The sequence below is a fragment of the Tamandua tetradactyla genome, chromosome X (genome assembly GCF_023851605.1).
Source record: "Tamandua tetradactyla isolate mTamTet1 chromosome X, mTamTet1.pri, whole genome shotgun sequence".
Lineage (NCBI taxonomy): Eukaryota > Metazoa > Chordata > Mammalia > Pilosa > Myrmecophagidae > Tamandua > Tamandua tetradactyla.
The window spans coordinates 58463638-58489666 of record NC_135353.1 but is presented as its reverse complement, the minus strand read 5'-3'; the positions used below and the strand labels follow the sequence as shown (position 1 = coordinate 58489666).

Here is a 26029-nt window from a genome sequence, read left to right as displayed (position 1 = left end):
GAGTCCCCAATCTTGGGGCTTGTTCATATGAAACTTAACCCCACAAAGAATAGGTCAAGCCTACTTAAAATTAGGCCTAAGAGTCACCCCCAAGAGAACCTCTTTTGTTCCTCATATGTGACCTATCTCTCTTAGCCAACACAATAACAAATTCACCACCCTTCCCCTGGCTACATGGGACATGACTCCTAGGGGTGTGGACCTTCCTGGCAAAGTGGGACAGAAATCCTAGAATGAGCTGAGACTCAGCATCAAGGGATTGAGAAAACCTTCTCCACCAAAAAAGGGGAAGAGTGAAATGAGACAAAATAAACTGTCAATGGCTGAGAGAGTCCAAACAAAGTTGAAAAGTTATCCTGGAGGTTATTCTTTAAACATAATATAGATATTACCTTTTTAGTTAAGGTGTAATGGAGAGGCTGGAGGGAACATGAAAATGTAAAGCTGTATTCCACTAGCCATGTTTCTTGAAGATGATTGTATAATGATAGAGCTTTTGCAATGTGACTGTATGATTGTGAAAATCTTGGGTCTGATGCTCCTTTTACCTACCTTATCAACAGACGAGTAAAACATATGGATTAAAAATAAATAAATAATAGGGGGAACAAATGTTAAAATAAATTTAGTTGATTGAAATGCTAGTGATCAGTGAAAGGGAGGGGTGGGGGTGTGGCATGTATGAATTTTTTCTGTTTTCTTTTTATTTCTTTTTCTGAATGGATGCAAATGTTATAAGAAATGATCATGATGATGAATATACAACCATGTGATGATATTATGAATTACCAATTATATATGTAGAATGGAATGATCATATGGTAAGAAGGTTTGTGTTGTATTTTGGTATGTTTAATAAATAAAATTTAAAAAAATTAAAAAGCCTCATTTTTTTCCATCATCCCTGTCCCCTATCTGCTGGGGTGAAAACTCCTGGTTCCTTTAGGGATTACTCCAGATTTATCTGTGCTTCAGACCTATTTTCAGTAGTCCAAATTTGTTAATTAATTCTGCAATTGGAGCTTGGCTGAGCTACGTTCCTTGTTCCTGGTAAGACCTGTTTCTTTTTCCCTTGGGAATCTGACTGCCATGCCCATCGAGGAGGGATGCCAGCCTCTGCAGCTTGTGAGACTCACAGTTTCACCCATTCCTGACTGGTGTACACTATGTGTCCAATCATTGATTTCCTCCCAGAAGTTGTTCCATTCAGTTCCTGGCTATTTACTTACTGCCCTGGAGGATGAACTAAATTCCACACCTCTCTGCCCCACCATCCTGCCCCACCTGTTATGTGTCAACTCTTGATCTGTGGCAGAAGTTGTAGACCTAAGACAAAAAATTCTCCATGTATATGTGTTCTATGTGGCTGTAATTCAAAAATGTCTTTTTCTCTAAGTATATAAGCATGAACTATTTCCCTACTTATGAAAGTTGTCTTAAGTTTGCCAAAGCTGCTATGACAAACACCATAGACTGGTTGCTTAAACAACAGGAATTTATTGTTTCACAGTGTTGGAGGTTAAAAGTTAAAAATAAAGGTACCAGCAGGCTATAGTTTCCCTGAAGTCTATAGCATTCTGGTGGTGGCTTGCGGGCAATCGATCTCTGCCTCTGCCATATGACCATTTCTCTTTCTCAGTCTCCTCCTGAAGGTTCTACTTCCAAGTCCAGATTTCCTTTATTTACAAGTTATATTGGATTAAGGCCCACCTGATATTATTTGGCCTCATCTGAATAGGATCTTTGAGTATCCCATTTACAAATGAGTTCACACCCACAGGACCAGGGATTAGGACTTAAAACATGTCTTGTAGGGGACATGATTCAATCCCCAACAAGAGGTACTAACAAATTATATAATAACATCAATTAAAGAAAGTCAGTTATGATTTGTTTATAGGTAAAGAAGCACTTATACAAATCTAATAATCCTATAAATGTAAGAAAGCTTTTAAAAGATGAACTTCTAATACTTTATATGTCCTATACATTTGTAAAAATCCTTACAGATATGGATAGTTTATTAATTAGTGTTCTCTAGAGAAACAGAATGAACAGGAAATATTCATAAATATAAAATTTATAAAAGTGTTTCATGTAACCATGGGAACATAGAATCCAAAATCTGTAGGGCAGGCTGTGATTCTGACCATTCTGATGGACAGTCTGGATGAACTCCACAGGAGAGGCTCACTGGCTGAAGCAGGAAGAGAGCCTGTCTCTTCTGAATCATCCTTAAAAGGGTTCCAGTGATTAGATTAAGCATCACTCATTGCAGAAGACACTCCCCTTGGCTGATTACATATGGAATCAGCTACAGATGCAGCCGATGTGATCATGATTTAATTCTATGAAATGTCCTCATAGCAACAGACAGGCCAGCACTTGTCCAACCAGATAAACAGGTACCACAACATGACCAAGTTGACACATGAACCTCACCATGACAGTCCACTCTTTGTCAACTTGGCAGCTATACACATCACCTTAATCTATACCTAATTTCTAAATAAAAAATCAAACACATTTTTTTCATTCACCTGACAATACTCAACTGTCCTTAAAATAACTGGAAACACATTAAATCTCTCCAGAATAGGGTGCAAGTCCTTGGGTAATATTCGTTCTTAAACTTGATATCTTATAACTTAAATAGTGTAACATGAACAAAACAACATTACAGCCCTTGTTTCTGTAACTGATCATGTGGTTGCAGTTAATATTTATCACTACCTACTTCCACTACCCATTCCATGTTCCCTTGACCTTCAGCAAGCACTTCAGCTGCCCATGGTTCTTTGTCTGGTAGGGTGACCCAAACCTTCATTCCTGAAGTTTCAGACCCATTGGTAGTTCTGCCGAGATTGTGTTGTTGCAGTTTTCCAGTGATTTTAATCACAAAGCATGGTAGTAATAAAAGACATCCTAGGGGATCTCCTATATTTCAGGAAAACACTTCTTTACCTTCATTGTGTAGGTGCAGACCTATTTCCCCTTGATAGTCAGGGTCAAATCACCCCAGCCAATAATGTAATCCCTTCTTGGCTTGTTGATATAGGGTCATGAGTAGCCCAAAGTGACCAGGTGGCAGTCTTAGATTGCAATTCAAAGGAATCATTGTTGTTTCTCCTGGTGAAGCACTGCCCCTTTTGGAATGAAAACCTATAGACCAACAGAGCTCACTGGATTGCAGGGACAGGAAGCAAAAATTTTCCTAGCAGATCACTAGGGGTAATAGTGAGTGGTGCCACTCCCATTACCACCACTTGGTTCCTGGACCCATGGATCCTGGCTATGGGAGAAACAGCACCATACAGCAGATGCTGATTCAGAGCATACACAGCTTCTTGGAGAACATTACCTCATGCCTTCAAGATATTGCCATCTAATTGGCACTGTAATTGAGTTTCAAAAAGCCATTCCACCATTCTAACAATCCAGCTGCTTCTGGATGACGGGGAACATGTTAAGACCAGAGAATTTCATGAGTATGTGCCCATTTCCACACTTCATTTACTGTGAAGTGTGTTCCTTGATAAGAAACAATGCTGTGTGGAATGCCATGATGATGGATAAGGCATTCTGAAAGCCCACAGATGGTAGTTTTGACAGAAGTATTGCATGCAGGGAAAGGAAACCCAAATCCACAGTATGCATCTATTCCAGTTGGAACAAATTGCTGCCCCTTCCATGAAGGGAGTGGTACAATGTAATCAACCTGCCATTGTTGGAGAAGCCATAAAATATCACTCACCTGGCTGCCGTGGTTGATGCAAGGCAACAATGATGACCAATCCCAGAAATCTGCCCTCCGCCCTAGCAACAATGGCCACCAATCTCCATCCGACATGTGTTCCTGCATGCTCCCAGCCTATATAAGCCTGTGCACTTCTTCAATAAAGTGGACGCCTTCCACTCACCCCTGAAGGTTGTCTCCTGAGTCGTGTGCTGTGTGCTATGTGTCTGTGTGACTGACTCAGTATGGCCACTTACACCCAGCCATCAGCTAACCAGCCATCAGCTACCCAACATGCCATCACCTCAGAGCAATGGTGCCATATTGGGGTCTGAGTGTGGATCTCTGCTGCTGGCAGATTGGGCACTCAGCAGTATCTGTAGCCAGATCATCCTTTGTGAGTGGAAGTCCACATTGCTGAACCCATGCATAACCTCCAACCCTACCACCATGACCACTTTGTCCAAGAGCCCATTGGGTGATGACTGGAATTGCTGGGGAAAAGGCTGGCTGGTATCCACAGAATGGGTCATCTTATCCACTTGACTATTAAAACCTTCTGCTGAAGTCACCCTCTGGTGTGCATTCACATGCGACACAAATATCTTCATGTTTTTAGCCCACTCAGAAAGGTATATCCACATACCTCTTCCCCAGATCTCTTTGTTACCAGTTTTCCAATTATGGTCATTTCAAGTCCTTGACTATCCAGCCCAAACCATTAGCAACGGCCCATGAGTCAGTATACAAACGCACCTCTGGCCAGTTTTCCTTCCAAGCAAAATGAACAACCAGGTGCACTGCTCGAAGTTCTGCCCACTGGGAGGATTTCCCCTTAAAACTGTCTTTCAAGGACATGCCAGAAAGGGGTTGTAGTGCTGCAGCTGTCCACTTTTGGGTGGTACCTGTGTATCATGCTCAACCATCTGCAAACCAGGCCTGGGTTTTCTTTTCCTCAGTCAGTTCGCTGTAAGGAACTCCCCAAAAGACCATAGCTCTGGTCTGGGAAAGAGAAGGTAATGTGGTAGGAGTGGAGACCATGATCATTTGCACCACTTTCTCATGTAACTTACTTGTGCCTTCAGGACCTGCTCTGGCCCTATCTCGTATATACCATTTTCATTTTATGATAGAGTGCTGCTGTGCATGCACAACTTTATGGCTTGGTCGGTCAGACAACACTCAGCTCATGACAGGCAGCTCAGGTCTCATGATAACTTGGTGGCCCAAGGTTAAGTGTTCAGTCTCTACTAAGGCCCAGTAGCAGGCCAAAATCTGTTTCTCAAACAAAAAGAGAGAGAGAGAGAGAGAGAGTAGTTATCTGCAGTAGACAGTAATGCTTTGCTCCAAAATCTTAAGGGTCTGTGTTGTGATTCTCCTATAGGGGCCTGCCAAATGCTCCAAACAGTATCTCTATTTGCCACCAACACTTCCAGTATGAATGGATCTGCTGGATCATATGGTTCAAGTGGAGAGCAACTTGTACAGCAGCCCGGAACTGTCACAATGCCTCCTCTTGTTCACATCTCCACTCAAAATTAGCATCTTTACTGGTAACTCGATAAATGGGCCAGAGTAGCACACCCAAATGAGGAATATGTTGTCAACAAAATCCAAAGAGTCCAACTAGGCATTGCGTCTCTTTTTTGGTCATAATAAGGGCCAGATGTGGCAACTTATCCTTCACCTTAGAAGGGATATCTCAATATGTGCCACACCACTGGACACCTAGAAATTCCAGTAAGGTGGAAGGCCCCTGTATTTTTCTTGGATTTATCTCCCATCCTCTGACATGCAAATGCCTTAACAGTAAGTCTAGAGTAGTTGTTCCTTCTTTATCACTAGGTCCAATCAACATGATATCATCAATATAATGGACCAGTGTGATGTCTTGTGGGAGGCAGAAACGATCAAGGTCCCTGCAGACAAGATTATGACTTACAGCTGGAGAGTTGATATACCCTTGAGGTAAGACAGTGAAAGTATATTGCTGGCCTTGCCAGCTGAAAGAAAACTATTTCTGGTGGTCCATACTAACAACTATTGAGAAAAAAGCATTTGTCAGATCAATAGCTGCATACCAGGTACCAGGGGATTTATTGATTTGTTCAAGCAATGATACCACATCTGGAACAGCAGCTGCAATTGGAGTTACCACCTGATTGAATTTACAATAATCCACTCCTATTCTACAAGACCCATCTGTTTTCTGCACAGGCCAAATAGGAGTGATGAATGGGAATGTGGTGGGAATCACTACCTTGCATCCTTCAAGTCCATAAGAGTGGCAGTAATCTCTGCAATCCCTTCAGGAATTGGTATTTCTTCTGATTTACTATGTTACTAGGTAGGGGCAGTTCTAGTGGCTTCCACTTGGCCTTTCCCACCATAATAGCCCTCACTGCATGAGTTAGAGAGCCAATGTAGTGATTCTGCCAGTTGCTCAGTATGTCTATTCCAATTATACATTCTGTAACTGGGGAAATAACTACAGGATGGGTCTGGGGGCCCACTGGACCCATTGTAAGATGGACCTGAGACAAAACTCCATTGATCACCTGGCCTCCATAAGCCCCCACTCTGACAGGTGGACCTGAGTGACATTTGGGTTCCCTGGAATTAATTTCATTTCTGAACCAATGTCTAATAATCCCTGAATATCTGATCATTTCCTTTTCCCCAATGCACAGTTACCCTGGTAAAAAGCCATCAGTTTCCTTGGGGAAGGCTTGGCCGAAGATTAACAGTATAAATTTGTGGCAGTGTAACATCATTCTCCCCCAAAGGGACCTGGCCTCCCCTTCATTCAAGGGGCTCTGGGTCTGTAAACTGTCTCAACTCTGGAAATTGATTAAGGGGCCGTGACTCTGTGTTTGTGTAATTCAGGTTAGACTTCTGTTCACTTGATCTAGAACTCTTTTGTTTATACATCTCAAACAAGAGTTTCGTAGACTGCCCATTTATTGTATTTCTAGGTACCCCATGATTTACTAGCCAATACCACAAATCTCTGTGCGTCAGATTATTTTGACTCCCGCATTGATTTTGCAGTCTATTATAATAGCCATGTCCACCCTGTCTTTGGTGATTAAGTGCTGCCACCTGGCTTTTGCAAACTGAGGATCCAGTCATCCCCATCGTGTTTAAGGACTCCAGCTCTGTGACAGCAATTCCCGCAGTAATATCTGACCGACAGAGAAGTGCAACTACAGAGCGCTTCAGGGATGTTGGCACTAGTATCACAAGTTTATTTCTCATTGTTCTGGTGAAAGGTGCATCCTCCGGACATTCCTGGGGTGTAAGAGCAGGCTTTGCATGATAAATCCACTCTAACATTGCAATCTCTCTAAGCCTCTGGGTCCTCTCATCTACATTATACCAGGGAAGTTCTGGCATTTCAACCTCAGGTAATGTTGGCCACCTTTTGATCCATGTTTCAACCAACCATCCAAACAAACTGTTAATGCCTTTTCTAACCCCTCAAGCTATAACATTGAATGCAGAATCTCTGCTTAGTGGGCCCATATCAATAACTTCAGCCTGATCCACCCTTACATTCCTCCCACCATTATCCCACACCCTTAAAATCCATTGCCACACATGTTCTCCCGATTTCTGTCTATATAAATTGGAAAACTCACAGTTCTTTTGGAGTATAATGTACCTCCTCACGTGTGATACTTTGTCCCTCACCTTTAGGGGCCTCTTGGGACTTTAGTCTAGTTATAGGTTTGGAAGAAATGAGGGGTGGTGGGGGTGGGTCATGAACAGAATTAAAGATATCTTCCAAACCATTTGCTTCAGGACATTCACTTTCAGTTTCATCTTGTGAAACAGGATTAATCACTCTAGGGCTAATCCTTTCAGGAGAAGATTGGGTGTTCCAATTCCTCAAGGCTAGCTGGAGGTGGGGCAGCTATGTCCTCAGGACAGACTATTACAGGGTTATCTAGAGAAGACTCAGCATGACCTAGGGTTTCAACCTCGCCCCCAATATCGTTATCAATCCGTATGTCACCATCCCATTTTTCAGAGACCCATTCCTTTCCAATCAATGCCCTCACTTTAACAGCAGACCCCATGCAAGATTGAGATTTCAGTTTATATTCTAAAGTTGCTACTCTAACAATAAGATTTTGAGTCTTGCTTTCAGAGATCTCAAGTCTACAGCTACAGAAAATAAGATTTTTCTTCAGGACACTCATAGAAACTTCTACCTCTGTCAGATGTTGCTTAAGCTTCTCGTTTGAAGACTTAACCCCATCTCTTTCACTCATTAATGTATCCGTTGCATCTACCAACAAGCAGCCAACATCTCTATACCTCCTATTTCCACAGAACTCCATAAATGTGTCAAAAATATTATCCCCCAAAGCCTGGCTTTGTACAAGCAAAGCATTAGAAGAATCGAATGGTGATATTTTGACTATCTCTTCTGCCAACTCACTCCATGGATTGGCAGTGTCATTCTGATTATGGGAATCAGAGTCCTTAGTGCCTTTGAGTCCAGTCAGAGTAGAAAACCATTCATAAAAACCCATTTTTAAGATTCTGCTTCTTAAGAACAATTCCACTTCTGCTACCAAGTTGTATTAGTTAGGGTTCTCTAGAGAAGCAGAATCAACAGGAAATATTTGTAACTATAAAATTTGTAAATGTGCCTCATGTAACCATGGGAACATAGAGTCCAAAATCTGTAGGGCAGGCTGTGAAGCTGACGGTTCCGATGGAGGGTCTGGATGAACTCCACAGGAGAGGCTCACCAGCCAAAGCAGGAAGAGAGTCTGTCTCTTCTGAATCCACCTTAAAAGGCTTCCAGTGATTAGATTAAGCATCGCTCATTGCAGAAGACACTCCCCTTGGCTGATTACAAATGAAATCAGCTGTGGATGCAGCTGGCATGATCGTGATTTCATTCTATGAAATGTCCTCATAGAAACAGACAGGCCAGCACTTGCCCAACCAGACAAACAGGTACCACCACTTGGCCAAGGTGACACATGAACCTCACCATGACAGCTAGTGCAGAATTATTTTAAGAATTCATGCTTGCATAATCAAGGTCAATCTTTGGACAATTGAGATTGGGTTTGTAATTTTGGAGTAATAAAGTAAAACATAGGTCTAAGCATCTTCTCAAATGTATAGTAAGTATAATAAAGTATACATTTTATTTTTCATTAGATTTTTTCTTTTACAAGGAGACTACTTAATATGAGTTTCCTAAACTTCTAATTTCAGTTTGCTAATCAAATAGGCTGACATTACTCTTACATAATCTTACAGATTATGAAAGATGTAAATTTTTCTTATGCTCAGTTATTTTATATTCTGAAAAATGTTTTACATCAACATAATCATGTTTTGTAGTTTGAACATAATTTTCAAGATCCTTAGGTAAAGTAAATACTTAAATTAATAGCAAATCAAGCTAATTAGTGAATAATATTTGATTACTTTTTAATTTATAAGTGAAATGCAATACTATAAAATGATTACTAAGTATAATTTCAAGGTAATATAAATTTTCTTTCTGCCTTTATATACCATAGGGTTGTTATGTCTTAGGTCATGTTACTGTAATGATTATTTTTGACACTTTAAAGAGTAAAGACATGTGTGAAGCTGTAGAAAGTTGTGTTATGGGTATCCATAAGTTTTGTTAATTTGTCTAAATTGTGATGGATGACAATTTTCAATTATTTACTCCTCAGATTTTCTTCTGTGAAATGGAGGTTAGTTAATTTAGTTAAAAGGTAGAATATGAGTGGTTGAAACTATAGTAGGAACAACAAGAAAATAAATCTGACTATATAAGGCAATACTTGTGGTTTGTTTATCAATGTAAAAGTAGTCATTTTTTTTCTTAAAAGCATTTTTCTTGTCCTAGAATGGAAAGGAGGTGTGGTAGTTAGATTCAGTTGCCAATGTGGCCAGGTGAAGGCACCAAGTTCTGTTGCTGTGGACATGAGCTAATGGTACGTGAACCTCATCCGTTGCTGATTACATCTGCAGTTGGCTAGGAGGCGTGCCTGCTGCAATGAATGATGTTTGACTTAATTGTCTGGTGCTTAAATGAGAGGGTTCAATGTAGCATAGCCCAAGAAGCTCAGCCTACCTCATCTCAGCACTCACAGCTCAGCCCAGGCCTTTGGAGATGCAGAAAGAAATTACCCCAGGAAAAGTTTTTAGAACCCAGAGGCCTGGAGAGAAGGCCAGCAGAGACCACCCTGTGCCTTCCCACATAACTTCAGTTGAAAGTTAGCTGCCATTCCTCTGAAGAACTAATGAAATAAATCCCCTTTTATTAAAAGCCAGTCTGTCTCTGGTGTGTTGCATTCCAGCAGCTAGCAAACTAGAACAGATTTGGTACCGGAGAGTGGGGTGCTGCTGCAGTTTGCAAATATGAGATATGTTGGAATAGTTTTTCAGGTGGCTAAGGGGAAGATTTTGGAGGAATTGTGAAGATAATGATGGAGAAGTCCTGGATTGTTTGAAGAGACTGTTGGTGTAAATTGAATCACTGCCAACCTGGACAGAGGTGGATGCAAAAGGGAGAGATTGGAGTTCGCAGAGTGAGAACCATGGAAGTTTGGATCTGAAGTCAAGAAACCTTGGCCAGGAGAGTGGACTCACCCATATACATGGAGAGGGTGAATTTACCCTGAAGGGTGAGGATATTTTGCACTTTATTACAGTGGAAGAGTTGTGCAGCCTCAGGCCTTGGAGAAGGTACAGCATACTCCTTAGGGGACTGGGGAGAGCCTGGCTGCCACCACATGGAGGGGTTGAGCATGTGCCCTGGAAATGGTGGAGATCCCAGGGGTGGCCCTGATGCCTGGAGAGAGTGGAGCCAAGAAAAAAGTGGTCTTCTCAATGTTCCCCGAGGTTGATTTGGAAAGAGATGGGCCATGGCATAGGCCCTTTGAGAGGGTGGGACTGCCACTTTCTAAAGCTGAAGGATAAATGACTTTCAGACTTTGAAATCCAATGGTGTTTGCCCTGCAGGTTTTCCTTCCAATTTCTCCCTATGGAAACTGTGACTGTCCTTCCTTTGCATATTGGCACCAGGCAACTTGTTTTGAGATTCACAGGTCCACGGCCAGAAGAGAACTTTTTGCACCTTAATGTTGTTTAAGGGGATGCATGTAGTTGCCAAGGTGACAAGTGGTGGACATGTGGTAGTTAGATTCAGTTGTCAACTTGGCCAGGTGAAGGCACCTAGTTCTCTTGCTGTGGATATGAGCCAATGGTACGTGAACCTCATCTGTTGCTGATTACATCTGCAGTTGGCTAAGACGCATGCCTGCTGCAATGAATGATGTTTGACTTAATTGGCTGGTGCTTAAATGACAGAGTTCAATGTAGCATAGGCCAAGCAGCTCAGCCTACCTCATCTCAGCACTCGCAGCTCAGCCCAGGCCTTTGGAGATCCAGAAAGAAATTACCCTGGGAAAAGTTGTTGGAACCCAGAGGCCTGGAGAGAAGGCCAGCAGAGACCACCCTGTGCCTTCCCATGTAAGAAAGAACCTCAGTTGAAAGTTATCTGCCTTTCCTCTGAAGAACTAATGAAATAAATCCCCTTTTATTAAAAGTCAATCCATCTCTGGTGTGTTGCATTCCAGCAGCTAGCAAACTAGAACAGGAGGAGAGGGAAAGACAAAGTCTGAAAGGTTATAGAAAGTTGTAGAAGGCTTCTAGAGTGGAAATTTTCATTTGCCTTGTCTTATAATGCTAAATCTGATAATAAGCAATGAAATGTGTGAAAATTTTGCTAAAGTTGCCTCCGTTTTAATGAACTTTTTCATAAGAAATAAAAGCTTGTGAAATATTACTTCCAAATATTACAATATTGCAAAACTAGAATTTGGTTTACCCTCTATTAATGAAAAATTGCCTAGGATAGACACAGATCAATAGAACAAAACAGAGAACAAGGAACTTATCCCCACAAGTATGCCAAATTAATTTTTGACAAAGCACAAAAACAATTCAGTGGAGGAAGGATAGCTTTTTCAATAAATGGTACTGGAAAAATTGGATATTCATTAGTAATAAAAAAAGAAAAGAACATGACATATACTTCAGGCTTTACGTGAATTTAACTCAAAATGGATAAAGGACATGAATTTAAAATACAAAAGTATAAGGTTTCTAGAAAAGGATATTGACAAAAATGTCTGGGACTGAAGAAAGTTCTCAGACTGGAGACCAAATAGCACAGTTAAAAAGTGAAAATGTTGATAGATAATCAAGATGGTGGCTTAACAATGTGCGCGTTTTAGTTCGTCCTCCAGAACAGCTACTAAACAACCAGAAACAGTACAGAACAGCTCCAGGGGCAATGTCAGTGATTGGACACACAGCATACCCCAGTCTGGACCAACTGGACCAGCTGCAAGCCCCCCCAGAATTGTGAGTTCCCCAAGCCACAGTGGACAGTGCCACTGCCCCACAGGCTGCTTCCCAGAGGGGAAAGGAAAGGAACTTTACAAGCAGCAGGGGCTGAGCCCAACTAAATGCGAATCATGGAATTAATTAACAAATTCTGACTACTAAAAATAGGCCCCCAGCTCAGGTAAACCTGGTCAAAGCAGAGGTTGCTCATTTTTGCCCTGGTGCCAAGGGGGCAGGGCTGATGGAAAAAGGAAAAAAAAAAAAAAGGAAACAGAGGTTTTTGTGCCTGTGTTTCTACAAAGGCGTGACTGCCTTTGGATACAGTGGCAGGGCTTCTCAGGCTGCAACTGCACCAGGCATAGGCAGAAACAAGCTCATTTGAGGCCTTGTCTGGAGCCTGTGCCTTCCCCAGGGGAGGGGTGAAGGCCAACTCAGGTGGAGTCCCTCCCTCAAGGAATTCAGACACCAGGACTTGGTAATTTGAAACCATTAAAACCAGCCTACAACGTCTCCTCTGTCTCCACCATGCCCCCAGCAGGGAGAGTCTGCCAAAGTTAAATGTACCACATCAGCTTATGCTGGTGGGACCTGCAGGCAGATAAGTGCCACATACTGGGCAGAATAAGAAAAACAGAGTCCAGAGACTTCACAGGAAAGTCTTTCAACATGCTGGGTCTCACCTTCAGGGAAAACCGATGCAGGCGACTCTTTCCTCCTGATAGAAGGCCAGTTTGGTCTGGGGAAATCCGGCTGGGGTCTATAATACATACGTAGACCCTTCTAAGAGTGGGGGGGAAAGGCACCAAACAAGCAGGGCAAGAAACAAGAAAACAAGAACTGAAAAATTCTCCTCTGTTAAACAAAACCTAAGCTAGAGGTCCAGAAAAAGCTGAACTGAATGTCAAAGAACAGATAGACAACAAATTCATCCAGTGAGAAACCCTAGATAGAAGGAGTGAAAGCAATCTCCAGAATAAACTAATTAAGGTAATTAAATGCCTAGATGCCAGCAAAAATTACAAATCATACTATGAAAATTGAAGATATGGCCCAGTCAAAGGAACAAACCAACAATTCAAATGAAATACAGGAGCTGAAACAATTAATGCAGAATATACGAACAGACATGGAAAACCAAATCAAAAACCAAATCAATGAATTGAGGGAGGATATAAAGAAGGCAAGGAATGAACAAAAAGAAGAAATCAAAAGTCTGAAAGAACAAGTCACAGAACTTATAGGAATGAAGGGCATGGTAGAAGAGATGAAAAAAACAATGGAAACCTACAATGGTAGATTTAGAGAGGCAGAAGATAGGATTAGTGAACTGGAGGATGGAATATCTGAAATCTGACAAGAAAAAGAAAATATAGGGAAAAAATGGAAAAATATGAGCAGGGACTCAGGGAATTGAAGGACAATATGAAGCACATGAATATACGTGTTGTGGGTGTCCCAGAAGGACAAGAGAAGGGAAAAGGAGGAGAAAAACTAATGGAGGAAATTATCACTGAAAATTTCCCAACTCTTATGAAAGACTTAAAATTACACATCCAAGAAGTGCAGTGTACCCCAAAGAGAATAGATCCAAATAGACATACTCCAAGACATTTACTACTCAGAATGTTGGAGGTAAAAGAGAAAGGGAGAATCTTGAAAGCAGCAAGAGAAAAGCAATCCATCACATACAAGGGAAGCCCAATAAGACTATGTGTAGATTTCTCAGCAGAAACCATGGAGGCAAGAAGACAGTGGGATGATATATTTAAATTATTAAAAGAGAAAAACTGCCAACCAAGAATTCTATATCCAGCAAAATTGTTCTTCAAAAATGAGAGAGAAAATAAAACATTTTCAGACGAAAAAGTCAACGAGAGAATTTGTGACCAAGAGACCAGCTCTGCAAGAAATACTAAAGGGAGCACTTGAGACAGATATGAAAAGACAGAAGAGAGAGGTCTGGAGAAGAGTGTAGAAAGGAAGACTATGAGTAAAGGTAAAAAGAAGGAAAATTAGATATGACATATAAAATCCAAAAGGTAACATGGTAGAAGAAAGTACTACCCATGCAGTAATAACACTAAATGTTAATGGATTAAACTCCCCGATCAAAAGACATAGACTGGCAGAATGGATTTAAAAACAGGATCCATCTATATGCTGTCTCTACTTAAAGGACATGAGGGCAAGGGCACAAATGGACATTTGCACACCAATGTTTATCACAGTATTATTTACAATTACCAAGAGATGGAAACAGCCAAAATGTCCATCAACAGACGGGCAGCTAAACAAACTGTGGCATATACATACAATGGAATATTATGCAGCTGTAAGACAGAATAAAGTTATGAAGTATGTAACAACATGGATGGACCTTAAGGACATTATGCTGAGTGAGATTAGCCAAAAACAAAAGGGCAAATACTGTATGGTCTCACTGATATGAACTGACATTAGTGAATAAACTTGGAATATTTCATTGGTAACAGAGATCATCAGGAGATAGAAATAGGGTAAGATATTGTGTAACTGGAGCTAAAGGGATACAGACTGTGCAACAGGACTGAATATAAAAACTCAGAAATGAACAGCATAATACCACCTAAGTGTAATACAATGATGTTAGAACACTGAATGAAGCTAAATATGAGAATGATAGAGGGAAGAGGGCTGGGGACATAAATGAAATCAGAAAGAAAGATAGACAATAAATATTGAGATGGTATAAGCTAGGAATGCTTAGAGCATATAACGATAGTGACTAAATGTACAAATTTAAAAAACGTTTTTGCATGAGGAAGAACAAAGGAATGTCATTACTGCAGGGTGTTGAAAATAGATGGTAATCAATATTTTAAAATTTCAACTTATGTGTGACTAAAACAAAAATTGTTTATTTGGTAAAATTTATATTTTGACTAGTGCATTTCCTAATATAACTCATGTAGATAGCTTGGTTGAACACCATAAGTACATGGAAACTTGGGTAGGACATGAGATTTTGTTGGTTTGTCCAGAGTGATGCCCCGATGAATCCCAGAGTGATTTGATCAGTGACTGGAAAAGTATTTGCAAAGTCCCCTTCAGGGAATGGTGAGAATGGGGGAACATTCAACCTCCCCAAGTTGAATTCTTGATATTCTCACAAGCAGTGTGGACAACCAAAGCTATAGGCTGAGCTCCCAGTCTTGGGATTTGTTCATATGAAACTTAACCCCACAAAGGATAGGTCAAGCCTACTTAAAATTTGGTGTAAGAGTCAGCCCCAAGAGAGCCTCTTTTTTTGCTCAGATGTGGCCTCTCTCTCCAACCAACACAACAAGCAAACTCACGACCCTCCCCCTGTCTACATGGGACATGACTCCCAGGTGTGTGGACCTTCCTAGCAAGTGGGACAGAAATCTTAGAATTTCTAGGAAATTAGCATCAAGGGATTGAGCAAACCCTAGAATGAGCTGAGACCCAGCATCAAGGGATTGAGAAAACCCTCTCAACAAAAAAGGGAAGAGTGAAACGAGACAAAGATTCAACGGCTGAGAGATTCCAGAGTCAAGAGGTTATCCTGGAGGTTATTCTTACGCATTAAGTAGATATCATCACGTTATCCAAGATGTAATGGAGAGGCTGGAGGGAACTGCCTGAAAATGTAGAGCTGTGTTCCAGTAGCCATGTTTCTTGATGATGATTGAATAATGATATAGCTTTCACAATGTGACTGTGTGATTGTGAAAACCTTGTCTCTGATGCTCCTTTTATCTACCTTGTCAAGAAACGAGTAGAATATATGGAATAAAAATAAATAATAGGGAGAACACATGTTAAAATAAATTTAGTTTGAAATGCTAGCGATCAATGAAAGGGAGGGGTAAGGGGTATGTTATGTATATATTTTTTTCTGATTTTGTTTTATTTTTCTGTAGTCTTTTTAATTCTTTTTCTGAATTGATGCAAATGTTCTAAGAAATGATCATGATGATGAATATGCAACTATGTGATGATATTGTGACTTACTGATTATATAGGTAGAACGGAATGATCATATATTAAGAATGTTTGTGTTGCTTTCTTGTATTTTTTTAATTAATAAAAAAATTTTTAAGTGAAAATATTGACAAAATGTACTTCATCAAAATTTAAAACTTTTTCTCTGTGAAAAATTCTGTTAAGAGCATGAAAAGACAAATATTAGCCTCAGAGGAAATATTTGTAAATCACATATCTGGTGAATGCCTTTTATCTAGAATATATAAAGAACTCTCAAACTTCAAAGTTAACAAACAAAGGACTCTTTCACAAAACGTTTTTTAAAATGCAAATAATCCAATTAGAAAATGGAAAAATTACATGCACAGACATTTCACCCAATAGAATATACAGATGGCAAATAAGCACATGAAAAGAAGTTCAACATAATTAGCCAATAGAGAAATGAAAAATTAAAACCACAATGAGATATCACTACACACCTACCAGAATTGCTAAAGTGAAAAATAGTGATAGCACCAAATGGTGGTGAAGATACAGGTAAACTGGGTCACTCATATATTGCTAGTGGGAATGTAAAATGGTACAAGCAGTCTGGAAAATAGTTTGGCATTTCCTTTGAAATCTAAGAATTGACTTATCCAACTTAGCAATTGTACTTTTGGGCATTTATCCTACAGAAAAGATGACCTAATTCCATGCAGAAATTTATACACAAATGTTCATAACAGTTTTATTTGTAATTGTGAAAAAACTGGAAATTATCCAAATATGCTTCAGTGGATGAATGATTAAACACATTGTGTTATATCCATACCATGGAATACTACTCAGAAGTAAAAAGGAATGAATACTGATACATGAAACAGCTTGGATGAATCCAAAAGGCATTATCTTGAGAGAAAATAAAATCTCCAAAAGTTCATACATTGTATGATTCCATTTATGTAAGATTTATGAAATAACGTAATTATAGAGATGGAGAAGAGATTAGAGATTGATGTGACTATAAAAGGGGTAACATGAGGTATTCTTGTGGTAATAGTACAGCTGAGTATCTTGATTGTGATGGTGGTTATAAAAAGATACACATGTGATAAAATTGCATAGAGCTACATACAAACACATACACACACGGGTTCAAGTATAACTAGTGAAATCTGAATAAACTTCATGGGGTTTTAGTAATATCAATTAATATTAGAGAATGTTAGGGGTAAGATGTACAGACCTTTCTTGTACATTTTTTGCAAGCTTATGTAAACTTATAGTTACTTCAAAGGACAAAGTTTAAAAAATGATAATTTGGTCTTCACACTCTTATCAAAGGGTAATAGGAGGTTATTATTTACCTTCTGCCTAACCTGACTTATTAGCAGAGATTTCAGAAAACATGAGTATAATTTTGTCTGCATTTATTGTCTTTAATATGTCCTTGATTAAAAACAACAACAAAATACACCCAAAGGTGCAAACAGAGAACAAATGTTCCTTACTTGTGAAAGAACTAAGTTTTCTTATAACCATGTTACCTTCCTCTATGGTTACTTTAAAACATTTTATTATCCTTCTGTATACTAAATAACCAAGTATTGTTTCGCAGGTACACATGATTCTATCTTAATCTCCTTTGACAAATTGTTTTATTTTGTATTCCCAAGATAGAAGCCTCAATTTAAAAAAAAGAAAAATTTCAGGATACCTTCTCCATATTTCATAATCAATACAACACTAATGTAAGAGTTGAATGGGAAGAACCGTCAGTTAGGAAGAGTTGCTCAGTCATTTCTAGGTTGAATTTGTATGGATGACAAGTTACTAATTTAAGTATTTCAGAAACTGTACACTTTATGAAAAGGCACTGGAGACTAGTCAATGCCTTAGTTATTAAATATGTTCTTACTCCCAGGGGAAACATTGATCAAATTCTTATGAAATGTTTATGTACTGTATGTCAGTAGAGACTTTTACTCCACTTCATTCTAATATTATTGGTTACTGTAATCAGTTAACCATAGCCCCTCCATCTCAGTATTTAACAGGTTTATTCTTCTTGATGCTTGCATGAAATCTTTGCTGTAAAGTACTGATTGAAATTTGTGTCTTCAACAAAGGAAGAGATTCCCAGAGGTTTGTGGATAAGGACTGTTTGCTACAGGTTTCTGAGATGACATTGCTTAGATGGATTTTGGACTAAATTAATGGACTAAGAGTTTTAAGGACTCATTTTAAGTCCAAAAATATAAGTAGTTCATGAATGCCAACTGCTCAGAATGCAGTGGACCCAAGTGGAACAAGAATTAATATCATAGGTGTGAATGAACTGATGAGAGTTATCTTATTGTAGTTAGTTCTTTGGAATATGATTGGTATTGTTTTTTCAGATTCACTTAACTGTAATTTATATATCATAAAATTCAACCATTGTATGTACACAAGTCAATTATTTCCAGTAAATTTATAGGCTTTTGCAACCATCACCAAATCCAGTTTTCAAATATTTCTATCACCTCCCAAATAATTTTCTTGAAGTCAATCCCAACCCCCACTCCCAAGCCCAGGCAATCATTGATCTGCTTTCTAACTGTAAATTTGTCTTTTCTGGATATTTTACATAAATGGAATCTTTTGTTTAGCTTCTTTGACTTAGCGTAATGTTTTTGAGGTTCATACACGTTGCAGGATGTATCATTATTTCATTCTTTCTATTGCTCGATAGTATTCCATTGTATGGATATATACATATTTTGTTTATCCATTTACAAATTGATGGACATTTGAGTTGCTCCCAGATTTTGGTTATTATGAATAATGCTACTTGAATATTTGCATACAAATTTTTGTGTGATATGTTTTCAATTCTCTTTGGTGTATGCCTAAGACTTGAATTGCTGGGTTATATAGTAAGTTTATGGTCAACATTTTAAGGAACTGCCAAATTGTTTTCCAATTAGGATATACTATTTTACCTTCCCACCGGCAATGCATGAGGGTTGTGCTTTATCCACATCCTCTGTTGCACAAAGCTGTTATTGTCTGTATTGTTTTATTATAATCATCCTAGTGGGTATGAATTGATATCTCAATGTGGTTTTCCTTTACATTTTCATGATGACTAATGATGCTGAACACTGTTTTATGTGCCTATTCACCTTTATATGCCTATTCAATTATTTTGCCCACTTTTTATTTGTATTTTTATCATGGAGTTGTAAGAGTTCTTTATATATTCTATATATGAGTCCCTCACCAGATATATGATTTACAAATAATTTCTCTTATTCTATTGGTTGTCTTTTCAACTCATAGTGGTATCCTTTGAAGCACAAAAGTTTTAAATTTTGATAAAATCCAATTTATCAAATTTTTCTTTTGTCACTCATATTTTTGGTGTCATGTCTAAGAATTCTTTGCCTAACCAAAGTTTACAAAGATTTTGTCCAATATTTTCTTCTAGAAGTTTTTGTTTTTATATATAGACCTATGAACTATTTGAGTAACTTTTTTGTGTTAGTTCACTTTGGGACATAATGTGGATAGTCAAATGGTTGCAAAGACCATCCTTCCCCTATTAAATTGTCTTGGGACCTTGGTCAAAGTTCGACTGACCACATATAATGGGTTTATTTATAGACTTACAGTTTTTTTCCACTGATCTGTATCTTTATGCCAATACCATACCATCTTGATTACTGTAGCTTTATAGTAAATTTTGAAATAGGATATAATCTGTCTTCTTACTTTGTTGTTATTTTTCAAATTTAGTTTTGCTATTCTAGAAACTTTGCATTTCCATATTAATTTTATAAGTAGCTTGTCAATTTCTACCAAAGATAAAAGACAGCTGGGATATTGATAGGGACTGCAAAATTTATAAGTCACCTTGGGGAAAAATTGCAATCTTACAACATTGAGGTTCCAAATCTATTCACATCGAACATCTCTCTATATATTCAGATCATCTTTAATCTTAGAAGCGTTTTATATTTTTCAGAGTATAATATTTGCTTTCATTAAATGTATTCCTAAGTATTTTATTATTTTTGATGCTCTTGAATTATTTTCCTAATTTGCTTTTTGGGTTGTTCACTCCAAGTGTATAAAAACACAATTGATTTTTGTATATTGATTGTTTATCTTATAATCTTGCTGAACTCTTTTATTATTCTCAGGGTTTTTCATAGATTACTTAGTGTTTTCTATACATTAGATAATTTCATCTGTGACTAAAGGCAGTTTTACCTCTTTTCAATCTTGATGCCTTCTATTTTCTATTCTTGCCTAATTACCCTGTCTAGAACCTCCAGTAAAATATTGAAAATAAGTGACAAAAGCAGACACCATTATCTTATTCCTTATCTTAGGGGAAAAGCATCCAGTATCTCACCACTAAGTATGATGTTAGCAATAAGATAGTATTGGATTTTGTCTAATGCTTTTTCTGTGTCTATTGAGATAATCATTTATTTTTGTCCTTTATTCTATTAACATAGTATATTAAATTGATTGATTATTCAATATTAATCCAATACTGTATTTCTGAAATAAATCCCACTTAGTCACATTTTATAATCATTTTTATATTTTGCCAAATTTGGTTTGCTAATACTATGTTCAGAATTTTTACATCTATGTTCACAAGGGATATCAGCCTGTAGTTTTCTTTTTTTGTAATGTCTTTATCTGTCTTTGGTATAGGAGAAAAACTGGCCTCATAGCAGGAATTGGGAAGTCTTCAGTTCTCTGTTTTCTGAAAGAGTTTGTGAAGGACTAGTGTGATTTTTTTCCTTCAAATATTTTACAGAATTTATCGCTGTGGCTATGTGGACCTGGACTTTTCTTTGCAGGAAATTTTAACTTGCTAAAGCAATGTTTTTATCATTTATATCTTATATATTTTTATGAATGTATAAAATTGGACATTTTAGATAATATACTGTAACAACTCTGGTTTCTGATTTTGCCTCCTGAAGATTGCTTTTACTTGTTTGATTGGTTGATTGATTGCTTATTAAGTTGTTTGGATTAAATTTATGATGTATGCTTCCACTGCAATGGGGTTGCTGATGTCTCTGCTTAGATTTTTCCACCTTCTATATTTTTTAAGCCTTAATTCCTAGAAGATACTCCTGTGTCTGTATAGCTTAGTGTTTAGCCAAAGACTGTTCCAAAGTTGTGCTCGAACACTCCAGCCAGTGTGCTTCCATTATCTGTTGATGGATCTGTATGTGGATCTGTATCTGGATTGCTTTCAATTCTACTCCACCTTTTACTTTCCGCTGGTCTTTGATTCTCCTTTGTGCATGCACACAGACACCATAGGTCAGTGATGTATGGGTAGTTTGGGCCCACCAGTTGTCTCTGTTATGCATGGGGACAGCCTCCAGTCAACCCAGGATATGTGTCATCTTGTTTCCTGGAATGCCTAGATAGTTTACTGCTCCTTTGCCTGCTCCAAATGTCCTGCAACCTTAGGCTAGCAGCTCTCCCTGTTCGCATGCCATTGAGATTGCCACTTTAATTGACAATGCTCCAAGTCAAGTGAGTTCCTTTCAGGCACAGCACAAAGTTGCTAGTTTCTACAGCTTATCCCACCATGATTGAACTACTATATCTACATAACTGGGTGGAGGGAGGGGTGGCAGTAAGAATGCCATAGAATTGTTCACCCAAAGTTCAGAAGTTCTCAATTTGAGGTATCCTTGAATCCATCTGCAGAGTGCTGAAATGGTTGTTTTTGACAGTTTTGTACGGCTCTTTCACTGCTATGCATATAGGTATAAAGTTCTTAAGCTCAGGAATTTATTTGCTCAAATAGTGGGGGATTGAGGACAAAGAAACTCTTTCAAATGAGAGGGACATCATCAGTACTTGACCAACATCAGTGAAAGAACCAATAGTAACACTGACCTGGATATTTTCTACTATTTTACAATATAGCCTTTGGTCCACACATATGAAGAAGGGAACTAATATTTAATAGAAGATAGACATCAGTTTTTTTGTACATTCTGCTGATGCAAGTTAAACTTGGAACCATTGGGGCAAATCTAGGAGGCAGAACAAAAGACAGAAAGTAATATATATATCTATGGAATGGGAAAAGAAAAATTAGGAAAGAAAGGGATAAAGGAATAAGTGAATGGAGTCTAATGACTTTTCTGAAGGTCTCTTTATACCTAGATTAATTTTTCAATTACTTTGTAAGTTCTTCAAGAGCAAGAAGTTTTTAATCTGTTACAAAATACTTAACATAAAGTCAGTACTGCACAAGTCTTATATTAAAATAATAGTCACTAGTTCCAGAAGTCTAGATAGTACTGAAGATTAAATTTGTTAATATTATCTGAAAACGAAGCCTGAAATATGATGTGAAGGTGTCCCCTCAATCTAGAAGATGAGGCTCCGAGGTACTGACACTACCAAATTTCAGGCACACAGTCATATTTTCTGACCTTCATTCATGTAAACGATATCTAAAAGTAGGCATGTTAGGAACCAAGGATAGATGAACTGCCAAAATGCAAAGTTACTTGTCATGTAATGAGGAACAACATGTATGTATGGTTATATCAGCTTTTAAAATGTTCAGTAGACTTAAATTTATTAAATATCATTGAATTGTCGTTGAATAGGTGGATTATATATATACATGTAAAATATGCCTCTATAAAGATATAAAAAGTAACCAGAAGACTGAGAAAAAAACATATTTGGCAAGTTATATATGAATTTTGGAAAACATACAGATGCAAAAAGTCAATTACAGTGATAAAAATAGACAATCTGTTAGGTATCATAAATATCTAAGTAAATGTCCTACATAGCTATATTCTACTCTAGGTCAAACATACTGCTTTGGAAACAGATTCATTGATGAAATGCCAGATGTAATTAAAACTCTAGTTATTCAGAAATGAAAATTTCAAAAATTCACTATCTTTCCTTTCATGAAACATTGACTATCATGCATATTTTCAGAAATTTGCAGTTCATATAACTAACCCATTAATGACTTTCACCTTGACCACAAGTTTATTTGTATGGAAAAACACAACAGTATTTGCTAAGTATATGCAATAGTTTTCCATTTAATTAGTACCTCAGGGCAGGTTGTTTAGAAACAGAAAATAATAAAGGACATGTTAAATAGCCCCAGCAGTATTCTCTGCATACTGTCAGCTTTAGAAATAAGGAAGACAGTTTGCATTTTAAGCTACAAGCCAGTGAGCTACCAGATTGCTATTAAATACAAAAAAATCCAACCAGAATAACCTTTGATCTATGAGGAAATAATACTATCTGCAGCATCATATACTGTAGAAATGAATGTGGTTCCCTTTACCTTCAAATCAGAAATATTTTTAGATGGTAACAAGGAAACAAACACTATTAATTTTCTCCTTTTAATTACTAAAAAATAATGCTACTAAAATATTTCATGCTTGATACTGAGTATGCCCCAACTCTGCACATCCCCTACCTTCTAAAAAACACTTCCAAGTGACTACCAAGCATCCCTTAACTGGGATCACTATAGAAATCAGCCACTAATCAGGGAGCATCTGGCTCAAGGGATCTGTAATGGGTAGCAGAGGATTGCACATCATGTTTCTCATGCAGATAAGGTTGCCATCTGGTGGATTTTCTCCAGCTAAAAGCTAATCAAATTTATAGCATGTGTAAGTCAGGTTTCTCCAGAGAAACAGAACTGACAGGAGATTTTATTATAGGAATTGGCTCCTGTGGCTGTTGGGAAGGGCAAATCTGAATTCTGAAGGGTAGACCATAAGCTGAGAACTCTGATGTAGGTTTTCCATGAATTTCACAGCAGAAGCTGGCTTTTTGAAATAGAGATAAACATTCTTCCTTCTGAAAGCTGAAATCATCACTTCTCCCTTTAAGGCCTCAACTAATTAAATAGGACTTCTTTAATTTCTGAAGGCAATCTCCTTAGGTGATTGTAGACATAATCAGCCATAGATGTGATCAATTTATTCAAAATTTAAATCCAGGAAATATCACCACAGTAACAAATTAGGCCAGTGCTTATTTAACTGAAAACTGATTCCATAACTAGCCAAGTTAATATGTGACCTTAACCATCACATAGGGATAAAAAAACAATCTTCTTCCAGGAGGACAAATGCTGACATTTTTAGAAAACAGTTTCTATTAATATTTATTGTGTCCATTTAATAATTTGCACTGAATGGGCATTTGTTCTTTATAACTGAAGTATAAGAAAAATATATACCAGGAAAGAAAGTATATTAAATGTTAGTTTGTTAAGCTGCCAGAATGCAATATACCAGAAATGGAGCACCTTTTACAAAGGGTATTTATTAAGATGCAAGTTTACAGTTCTAAGCCAAGAAAATGTCCAAATTAAGGCATGAACAAGAGGTTACCTTCACTCAAGAAAGGCTGATGCTGTCTGGAACACCTCTATCAGCTGGGAAGACATGTGGCTGGTATCTGCTGGGGTCTTTTGCTTCTGGACACCTTTGACAGCTGGGAGGACACATGGCAATGTCTGCTAATTTTATTTCCTCATTTCATAAGGCTTCCCCTGGGATGATTTCCTTCTGCATCTCCAAAGTTATCTGGCTGTGTGGGCTCTAAAGGCTTTCTCTGAAATGGTTTCTGGAGTTAGCAACCCCACCTTGAATAGGTGGAGACATTATCTCCATGGAAATCAACTAATCAAAAGTTACCACCCACAATTGGTTGGGTCACATCTCCACGGAAACAATAAAGTAGATCCCACTCAGCAATATTGAATGAAGATTAAAGAAAATGGCTTTTCTGGGGTATGCAACAGTTTCAAACTGGCACAGTAAAACAGTCTAGAAGTAACACCTATAACATAGCATGGTTCCTGTTTCAAAATTTAAAGTGACTGTCAGTGATACGTATGTGTTCACCTGAGGCCTTACCATGAGATTCAACGTCATTTACATGCAGGAAATGTAAATAGTTCAATCCCTAATATATTCTAATATGAAATGACTGTCAATTCATATATCACCACCCACTTTTAACAGTTTTTCTCTTCTCTCCTTCTTTTCTCTAATGGAACTCTATAAAAGTGATCTCCCATATATTGAATTATGACATCTGTACCTTAGAAGGCACTACAATGGATTGAAACTGCGTGCTGTGAAACAAGTCACAGTTTCATTTTTGCACATAAGCCAGTTAACTGAACTCTGTCACATGGTCATTTGTCAATCATCTCACAGCTATATATTGTCTATTGATCATAAACAGAAGCAGGTAAAAAAGAACATGGACTTTGGAGTTAGATCTGGATTAAAATTGTATTTCTCTTGTTTTGAGTTGTTTCTGCTTCATAAATAAGTTATCTGAGTGTCATTTCTCAGCTGTAAGAAAAAAAAGTGGGGGGAATGATACTTTAAGAAAGGCACTGGATGGCTGTAGGAATGAAAACACCTACCAATGGGGAGGTTTTAACACTTGTCAGTTAAATATGAGACTTTTTTTTACAAAAGTATCTACTATGCAACCTTTATGTAGTTGTCATATCAATCTGTGCCTTATTTATTTTTAAACTAAAATCCTCTTAACTTTCCACTGCCAAGGTTTCAATCAACATTTTGTATGAATGAAATAACCTGCAAGAAAGTTAGTTTAAAAATATTTACTCCTGATGTTTGGGTGTTGTGACGGTGGCTCAGCAAACAGAATTCTCACCTGGTATGCTGGAGACGTGGGTTCAATTCCTGGTGCCTGCCCATACAAAACAAATAATAATAAACAAATAAATAAATAGGTCTTGGTGATTCACAGTGATCCTGGGGTGAGCTAGCAGATTCTCTGCTCATCCCTCAGAGCCCTTTGGCCCCCTGCAGACCCAGTGGCTGGTGCTGCATGTGTAAGGAAGCA

The 26029-nt window shown here is 38.1% G+C and overlaps 1 pseudogene; it reads left to right on the top strand.

Moving 5' to 3' along the window:
* Nucleotides 1-26029, top strand: part of LOC143671840 (UV excision repair protein RAD23 homolog B pseudogene) — an 84347-nt pseudogene that overhangs the window by 56073 nt on the left and 2245 nt on the right.